Genomic DNA, 8,405 nt, shown 5'->3' with positions numbered 1-8,405 from the left:
AATAGATTAGATGGGACTTGGAAAATGTAACTTACCATAAAGGAGCATTAGCATTATTGTTGTTGTTGCTGCTGGTCCCTCAGTGCGCTGGTCTCAAGAAGTCCTCAGTGAGGAGACTGATTTGACTCAGCCTCTCCAGTGGCCATCTCCCACCCCACTCTGCCAGAAAGACACAGGTTTTTGAAGGAGGTGTCACTGCCTTTGCCATGAATGATTCCCACACAAACAATCCTTTTCCAGTCCAGTTTCCATTAACCTAAAAATCACAGGCAAGTGCGGCGATTAGAATGAATCAACATCAGGCGGTGAAGGGCTGGCTCTGTGAATAAGTCATGTAGCACAATGTAAAGTGGGATAACACGTTGTAAATTAATGTTGTTAAAATGAATACTTGATAGTAATCCCAAAGAAGGCTATTTACCATCCACACTTGAAGCGACAGGAGCCGTGTGGAAGCCAAAGCAATTTGCATTGCACAGAAACACTCAGGTTTGCTGCTGCTGCTGAATTATCACACACTTTGGCTTCTTTCCATGTGCAGTGCTGTTTAATGTTTACCTAAAAAGCAATGGGGCGGGAATGTGCTCTGTGTGCCTTGGGAATGATGAGTGACAGAGGTCAGTGGGATGAACAAAACAAAGGAAATCTATTTTAGTAGCCACCACCTTCTCTGGGCTATCACAGCTGGCTTTCATTCTCTCTTGAATTTTGGATGGACCATTCCGTCCTGGAGCTGGGTGAATGGAAGCACTGTCAAGACATCAGCAGTCACCTGTTCTTTCTGTCCAAGCTCACTTTCCTGGTCTGGGTCTTCTGATGTCCGGCCTCCACTTTTTAGGTGTTGGGATTTCTATGTGCTTAATCAGACAGCTGATGAATGGCACTTTCCATCAGTGCAAGTCTTAGGCAAAAATTATCTTTGTCTCTTTTAAAAAGTATTCACCCTGGGACCCTCAAACTTACCTTGAATACTTTGAGTGCCACATAGAAAATAACACCCACTGATTTTGACTTCCTCTCCTTCATGAAAAGTCAACATTACCCTGTACAATAGCTTCAGAATTCTGCTGCTTATGTGCATGGTTTATTTACATGATAGGCCCATTTATCTTGGAATTCAACCATAAAGGAGACAATCAAAAGAAGGAGGATAAAAAAAAATTTAAAGAGTCCTGATGAGTTTACCCACAGTTCTGCTCCATGTGAGGCTGAGATAGGGAATAAGAACTTAGTTTCCACAGGACATGGCGCTTGCCTCCAAGCTAACTACTTTGTCAGGAACCAGACCAAAAATCCACAATCATTCCAGTGTTAGAAGCAGAACTTTATGTGTTGAACTCATTGAGCTTCTTCCTATGGGATTTGGAAAACCACAAGTTGCTTTTTATTTTAAGAGGTAGAAACTATACTCCACTGTAATGGGAGAGTCCAGTAATAAATTAACATAATTTAAGCCCATTCTTTTCAACTTAACTTTTAGCAGATTTTGCACCTTCTGGGGGTTGTACCAGGAAGAATAAATGATTCCTCTTCCTGGTACTCCTTCTTCCTCCCTACCACTACTGAAAAGCAAAATCATGCAGTCTAGAATAGGGAAGCCCAGTGTTTCATTTTTTTGTTTTTTGAGATGGAGTCTTGCTCTGTCGCCCAGGCTGGAGTGCAGTGGCGTGGTCTCAGCTCACTGCAACCTCCGCCTCCCGGGTTCACGATGTTCTCCTGCCTTAGCCTCCCGAGTAGCTGGGACTATAGGCGCCCGCCACCACGCCCGGCTAATTTTTTGTATTTTTAGTAGAGACAGGGTTTCACCCTGTTAGCAAGGATGGTCTCGATCTCCTGACCTCGTGATCTACCCGTCTCAGCTTCCAAAAGTTCTGGGATTACAGATGTGAGCCACTGGGCCTGGCCTGTTTGATTTTTATTTCATGGAGACCAGGGTTTCTCAAACTTGAGTTATATAGAGACCCTTTTGAGAGGAAAATAATTACCATGGATCGCAATGAGAATATAAAAGACTTTTTAAAAAATGTTAATGTATAAACATAAAGTCAGATAGAAACTCTTTGTGCTTATTGTTTTAGTCAATTATGAAACCAAAACAAATTAGAAATTAAATACAAACATCATTGCAGATCTAATAAAATTCAAATTAACAATATTAAATAAATATGATGAATTGTGTTGTCTGGCTGAAATGGAATCTTTTCTTTAAACATGACTGTTGTACTTTGGGCTTTGTTGCAAGTTCTCTTGGGGTAGGAGACCTAGACCATCGTGTATGAACAATGCTCTCATCTCTCTTTGGTTCTCATCACTTGGCATGAATTGATCATTTCCTATGAGTTTTTGCACTGGATCTTTCTCTGTTCTTTTCTGCAGGTAACACAGGTAGTAGTATTAGGAGCCTACAGGATGGCAAATTACAAAAGCAAAGTCTTTTCTAAAATCATGCGGCTGAACTCAAAGAGAAGGTGGCAATGCAAATAATTCACAACATGCTTCCATTGATTTCTTCTTGCTTGTCTCTGAAATTTCCTGTGACAATGAAAATTTATTTTGGAGAGAATGTGTGTGGACACTCAGGGGCTGTGGACTCTAGTTTGGGTGCAGTGTTCTAGATGTATTCTCTTAATGACCTTCTTATTTCCCCACCAATCATCTTCCTTTGTCCCACATACCATCAGAGCATGGTCAGTTTAAAGGATCCAGTTGGACAATCAGGAGACCCGGACTCTGATTTTGGTTGAAGCCTTAACTACTCTTTGACTGCAGAAAAGCCTCCTCTTAGGTCTCTACCAGTCCAAGAAAAGCCATCATTATCTCTTGCCCCAACTGGAATGGCCTCCCAACTTGCCAACCTGCTTCCATGCTTGGCCCCCTTCCCCATCCATTTTTCACCCTAGAGCAGAGGGCAATCTTCTTAAATTGTGCATTAACCATGTCACTTTCTTGTTTTATACCTCTCCACTGAAGTTCCAATTTTATTTACAATAATATCCATGACCTACTATGCTGTAGGTCCATTTTTCACAACCCCCTTCCCTCTATTTTTGCCCTACAGCAGAGGGTAATCTTAAATTATAAATTAGTCATGTCACTTCCTTGTTTAATACCTTTTCATTGAGGTTCCAGTTTTACTTACAATAAAATCTATGACCTACCAACCAAACTGTATGGGATCCAGTCCCACCCATCTCTCCAGCTCCATCCCCCACCTCACTTCTTCACATTCTCCATGCCCAATCCTAGCGTTTCATTTCAGTTCTTCAAATTGAATAGCTCTTCTTTGAATGAGGTTTTTGAACGGGCTTTTTGCTCTCCCTGAAACAGTCTCCATTTCTACCAGTCAACTCCTCTCTTGCCGGTTTCTAATAATCCTTTAGAGTTTAGTTTAATTCCTTCCTTTTCAGATCAGGCTCCTCTGATTACCCTACCTTAGCTAAATTTACCCCCAAACCTTGTTCTCTGTATCCATCTTTTGTTGAACTCCATCATGCCACGATTTAGTTGTGTGATGTGGGCATGCATTCCTCTTTGCGTCTGTCTTCCTCCACTAGAATGTCAGCTCCTTGAGGGCAACAACATTGTCTGCTCTTTTATCATGGTATCCCCCTGCACCTAGGACAGTGCAGGCATGGAGACTATCTTGAATTATTGAATTAATATTTGTGAAAGAATGAAAGCCCTCCTTCCACTGGGCTTATTTTCTGGGCTTAATTTTCCTTAGCTATAAAGTGGAGCTAATAACATCTGCTTGATTTGACCTCCTTTATTTAACATAGAAAAGCCAGTTTTGTAGTGAGGCCCTGTGCTTGGTACCAGGGATACAAAGTGTATTGACAAAAGTTCAAGGGGTCTTGGAGAGAGTCAAGTGCTGGAGGTTTGGTATCAATAGCCAGGCAGAAGGTGTGGGGAGTCAGGCTAACTGCTTGGAGAGCTCCACACCTTGGGCTCTAATAGTTCAATGCCCCAGGAGCCTTCTCTTTCCTGCCAGGGATGGTCTGGCTGCCTTTGACTCAGAATGGAGCACATTTTACATGCATTCACTGAAGGATCATGGTCAGGTACTTAGCAGCTCTAAGTCCGTCTACCATCTTTGCAGTTTATCTCTTGTTTAACATAGCTTCTTCCTACTTTTATTTTGGAGATCCTGATGGAGTGAGTTTAGCTTGGTTCATCAGTTCATTCATTCAGTGCACACATGAGCACCTTCTATGTGTCAAGCACTAGGGTTGTGAATTTTGCTTCTGCTACCACCAAGACAACACAGCTCTGGCCCTAACATTGGGGCTTGGTGTGCTAGTGCTTTTCTGAAGTCCATCTTCCTTATAGAACTCTGTGACATCATAATCACATGGTGAGCTGGAGTGGAATTTAGGAACTCAGCCTTCTTACCTCATTCTACAGGGACAGTGTGACATTGGGTGGGTTTCTTAACCTCTCTAAATCAAGGATTTCTTAACTTGTAAAACAGGGCTATAAATTCCTGCTCCACCTTACCTCTTTGGGTTCTTTTCAGACTTGAGATAATGAGCATGAGGGAGCTTAAAAGAAGCATAGAGCAAAATGAAAATATAATTAACTCAATGACTATAAAATGCCAAGAGAGGTAAAGATAAGGAAACTAATGCTGATTATGTATTTACCGTGTGCTTGAGGCTTTGCTGAATGCTTCATGTGCAATACCCAAACTGTCATGAAAAGCCATTTTTCCTGGAGAGGAAACTGGGACCAAGAATGCCAGGTCGCTTTTTCAAGACTGTGCAGCCAGTAAGCAATGAGGTTGGCTTTCTAACCAGACCTGGGTGACTTTTAAGGCCAACATCCCCACTGCTTCAGGTTGTCCAAGATGACTAAACATTGTGTATCATTGTAGAGGGTGGTTCAGCCTCTACCTAAATGCTTCCATATGGGTGTGGTCTGATTTCTTTAGGGTCCTCACCCTGGGAACAGATAGGATGGACCTAAGATCAGAATATCTCTCTGTTGGTAACATTAGGTTTTTTGTCCTCCCTCCATCCAACTGGAAGTGTGCTCTAGAAATCATGGGTTTGCTGGCACCCCGGAGAATGTCTTAAAATATCCCTTTTTTGGATGGGTGTGGTAGCTCATGCCTGTAATCCCAGCATTTTGGGAGGCCCAGAAGGCCAGATCACCTGAGGTCAGGAGTTTGAGACCAGCCTGACCAACATGGAGAAACCCCATCTCTACAAAAATATAAAATTAGCCAGTTGTAGTGGTGCATGCCTGTAATCCCAGCTACTCAGGAGGCTGAGGCAGGAGAATCACTTGAACCCAAAGAACAAAACTCTGTCAAAAAAAAAAACCCTCTCCTTTCAGACAACCCAAGTTGCCCCAAGTCCCAGTGGTAGGCTATCATCCTCACAATTCCAGAAATGCCTCCTTATCTGCTGAAAGCTCCAGCCCATTGACAACTGCTTTCTGAATTCCGAGGATGCTCCCTATCCTTTAGATAATAGAATAACAGGGTAGAGGCTGCGTCAGGAGAGATGAAGCCTGCAGCAATTTGGTAGCAGCTATCACCCCAAATACCCTGAACTTCATCTGTATTCGTTCCCCCCAGTGCTGTGGACGGCTCCTGTGGACTCCAGTTTATCTCAGTCTCAAAGCTAATAGAGTTAAACCAGCTGGTCAATTTAAACAGGAGCTGAAGCAGTGAGATGTTACTGTATTCTGAGATGGTGCTAATAAACTTTAATAGATTTCAGCTAACAATTTGGTATAAATTAGACATTGCACTGCTGCTGAGGTAATAACTTTTGGCACTAAATAACAGAAAATCAAGCTCTGTGATGTGCTTCAAAAGCACCTTCATCGAGCCTCCGAGAGTCAGGCAGATTTCACTATTGATTACTGCTTACTCTTCCCCAGGCTTTAAGAAAACAGCAAACTGCTCCAAAATACACCCCCTCAAAGGGGCCCAGACTTTTTCTCACACCTGCTCAGTAACTCATTTACATTAAAGAGCCCTTGGGCTTAAAATGGGTACAAGGTGGCTGCAAGACATCTGAGGATGAGTCAGGAGCCAAGATGTTAGACAATTCCCTTAAGAACACTCAAGCACTTCTTCATATTTTTCTGGAATCTTCCAAAATATTCACCAGCTGAATGAAGTCATTTCCGTTAGATTTTGTTTAACAATGGTTCAAATGTGAGCTCTGTGATGAGCAGGGGTTAGGCACTAGAGTCAATGGAGCATGTGACAAGAGGCCTGACATGGCATTAGGAGAACTTGCTCAGGTCTTGGCTATGACATTAATGATCTGCATGACCTTAGACAAGTGATTTAACCTCTCTGAACCAGAGTTTCCACACTCACTTGCCTTAAAAGGATGTGAGGAGGGAGGAAGTTTGAAAACCCCTGTCAAAGTGCGTTGTAGGCTGGGAAGTGTTATCCAAACATGTGTTGTGAGATTCGATAGGTTGTGGGACGTTTGGGTGGTCTAGGGTATACTAGGGTTCTGACGCTCTATGACATCATCATGAGTCTCAGAAATGGCCAGAATGTTCCTTGCTGCTGATGCATTGGCCTCATCTGGAGGTCCTCTTTGACACCTACCCTACTCTCTCCCTCCACTCACACTCTTAGAACTGTGCTCAGGGGCAGCGCTACAACTTCAAACACTGGTCTTCACAGGGCTTGAGTGATTCTTTCAAGAACAGAACCCTGTGTGGAGGTTGTTGTTACTGAAACCTTTACCATATTTCATTGCATCTAAGACACATTTTTTTGTGTGTGTGATTTAACATCTCTAAGGTTGGGTTATGTTTCTTCATCATTGTCAGGTTAGAGTTTAATTAGCAGCACTTTTTTTTTCCTGAGTGTCACACACAGTAATGGTGATGTATCTCACAATTGAGATGGTCTTAGATCTGATGGAATATGGAATCGTGTACCTGTTACAAGCCAGGCTTTTGTTTGGGTTCTACAGACAGTGGAACTCAAGACAGTACCATCCTCTAGTGGTGTTCACAGCCCACCACAGTGGAGTCAGGTAAGTTAACAGGAGCAAGTCAACAAGAGGATTTCATATGGTATTACATTTTGGAGCAATGTAACAGGAAAAAGATAAAAGATAAAGATGATCTAGAGTTTTAAGCTACTATTAAGAGGATAGTCCATGGGGGCATCCCAGAGGAGGTGAAATGTACACAGGAAGCTGAATGCTAGAAGGAAGGTTACTTGGTAAGGTCCAGGACCAAGAGCTTTCCAGGGTGATGGAATAGCCAGGTGGTCCCTACAATGAAAATTGTGTTAGCAGGATGTTACTGGTAGATTCCTTACGTGCATAATTCTCTAAATATGTGCAAATGAGAATAGTCATAGATTTTCCCAAAAAGATCTTGTGCCTCCATCTTTCCTTGATTTTTTTTGAAACAAAGCCCACAATTTACCCTCATCAAGGATTGTCTTGGTTTCCTAGGGCTGCTGTGATAAATTACCACAAACTTGAGTGGCTTAAAACAAGAGAAATTTATTTCATTATAGTTCTAGAGGCTACCAGTCTGAAATAAAGGTGTCTGTAGGGCCATACTCTCTCTGAAGGATGTAGGGGAAAATGTATTCTATGCTTTCTCATAGCTTTTGGTGTTAGCTGGAAATCCTTGTAATTCCTCAGCTTGGAGTAGACACATTGCTCCAAGCTCTGCCTCTGTAATCACATGGCTTTCTCCCCAAGCATGTCTGTCTCTTTTCCTCTTCTTACAAAGACACCAACTGTGCTGGATTGGGACCCAGTCTCATTCAGTATGACCTTGTCTTCAGTCGATTATATCTACAAAGTCACAGGTACCAGGGATTAGGACTTCAACATATCTTTTCAGAGAACATAATTCAACTCATAACAGATATCCTAATGATACATATCAAGAAGAGGCCTTAATGGAAGTCTGATGCCACTTTGATAAGATGAGACCCAAACCCTCTCACCACCAAACAGATCTCCCACATTTTGTTTACCGAGAAGAAAAGTCATGACCCCATCTTCAGGGTTCAGGATCCAAATGCCTGGCTTTGCTGTGAGCATTTTCTTATCTCTCTATTGGCCTAGCTGATTTTGGTGATAAGGTAAAAGCTTTATCTTGGTGGAAGATGGTCATCATCATAAACCTCCCTAATGGTAATCATTGGCTGCAACAATTAATGATACTATTTTTGGAGTACATGGGTGGCAGCCACAGCCAAGTGAGAAATTTCTAATAACTTGGAAGCCAGTTGTCATCAGGAGTATTAGTATTAAGATAGGTAGTTCATTCCTCTGTCTATTCCTGTTACGATCTAATGCCACCTTTGAAAGTCATCATAAAATAATAGCTGGCATTTATTGAGTGTTTATCATGTGTTAGGTATTATGCCACATGGTTTAAATGTATTGTGAACCCATTTA

The 8,405-nt window shown here is 42.2% G+C and overlaps 1 long non-coding RNA gene across 1 annotated transcript in view; it reads left to right on the top strand.

Moving 5' to 3' along the window:
- The first annotated feature begins 6,509 nt into the window (after positions 1 to 6,509).
- Positions 6,510 to 8,405, top strand: part of LOC117087782 — a 36,830-nt gene continuing 34,934 nt past the window's right edge. The window contains exon 1 of the long non-coding RNA XR_004438912.1: positions 6,510 to 7,013. This is a non-coding gene — a long non-coding RNA (uncharacterized LOC117087782). The remainder of the gene's footprint in view (positions 7,014 to 8,405) is intronic.

This window comes from Trachypithecus francoisi, unplaced genomic scaffold (genome assembly GCF_009764315.1).
Source record: "Trachypithecus francoisi isolate TF-2019V2 unplaced genomic scaffold, Tfra_2.0 Lachesis_group10, whole genome shotgun sequence".
Taxonomy (NCBI): domain Eukaryota; kingdom Metazoa; phylum Chordata; class Mammalia; order Primates; family Cercopithecidae; genus Trachypithecus; species Trachypithecus francoisi.
Note: the sequence above shows the minus strand (reverse complement) of the source record. Positions and strands in the feature narration are given on the sequence as shown.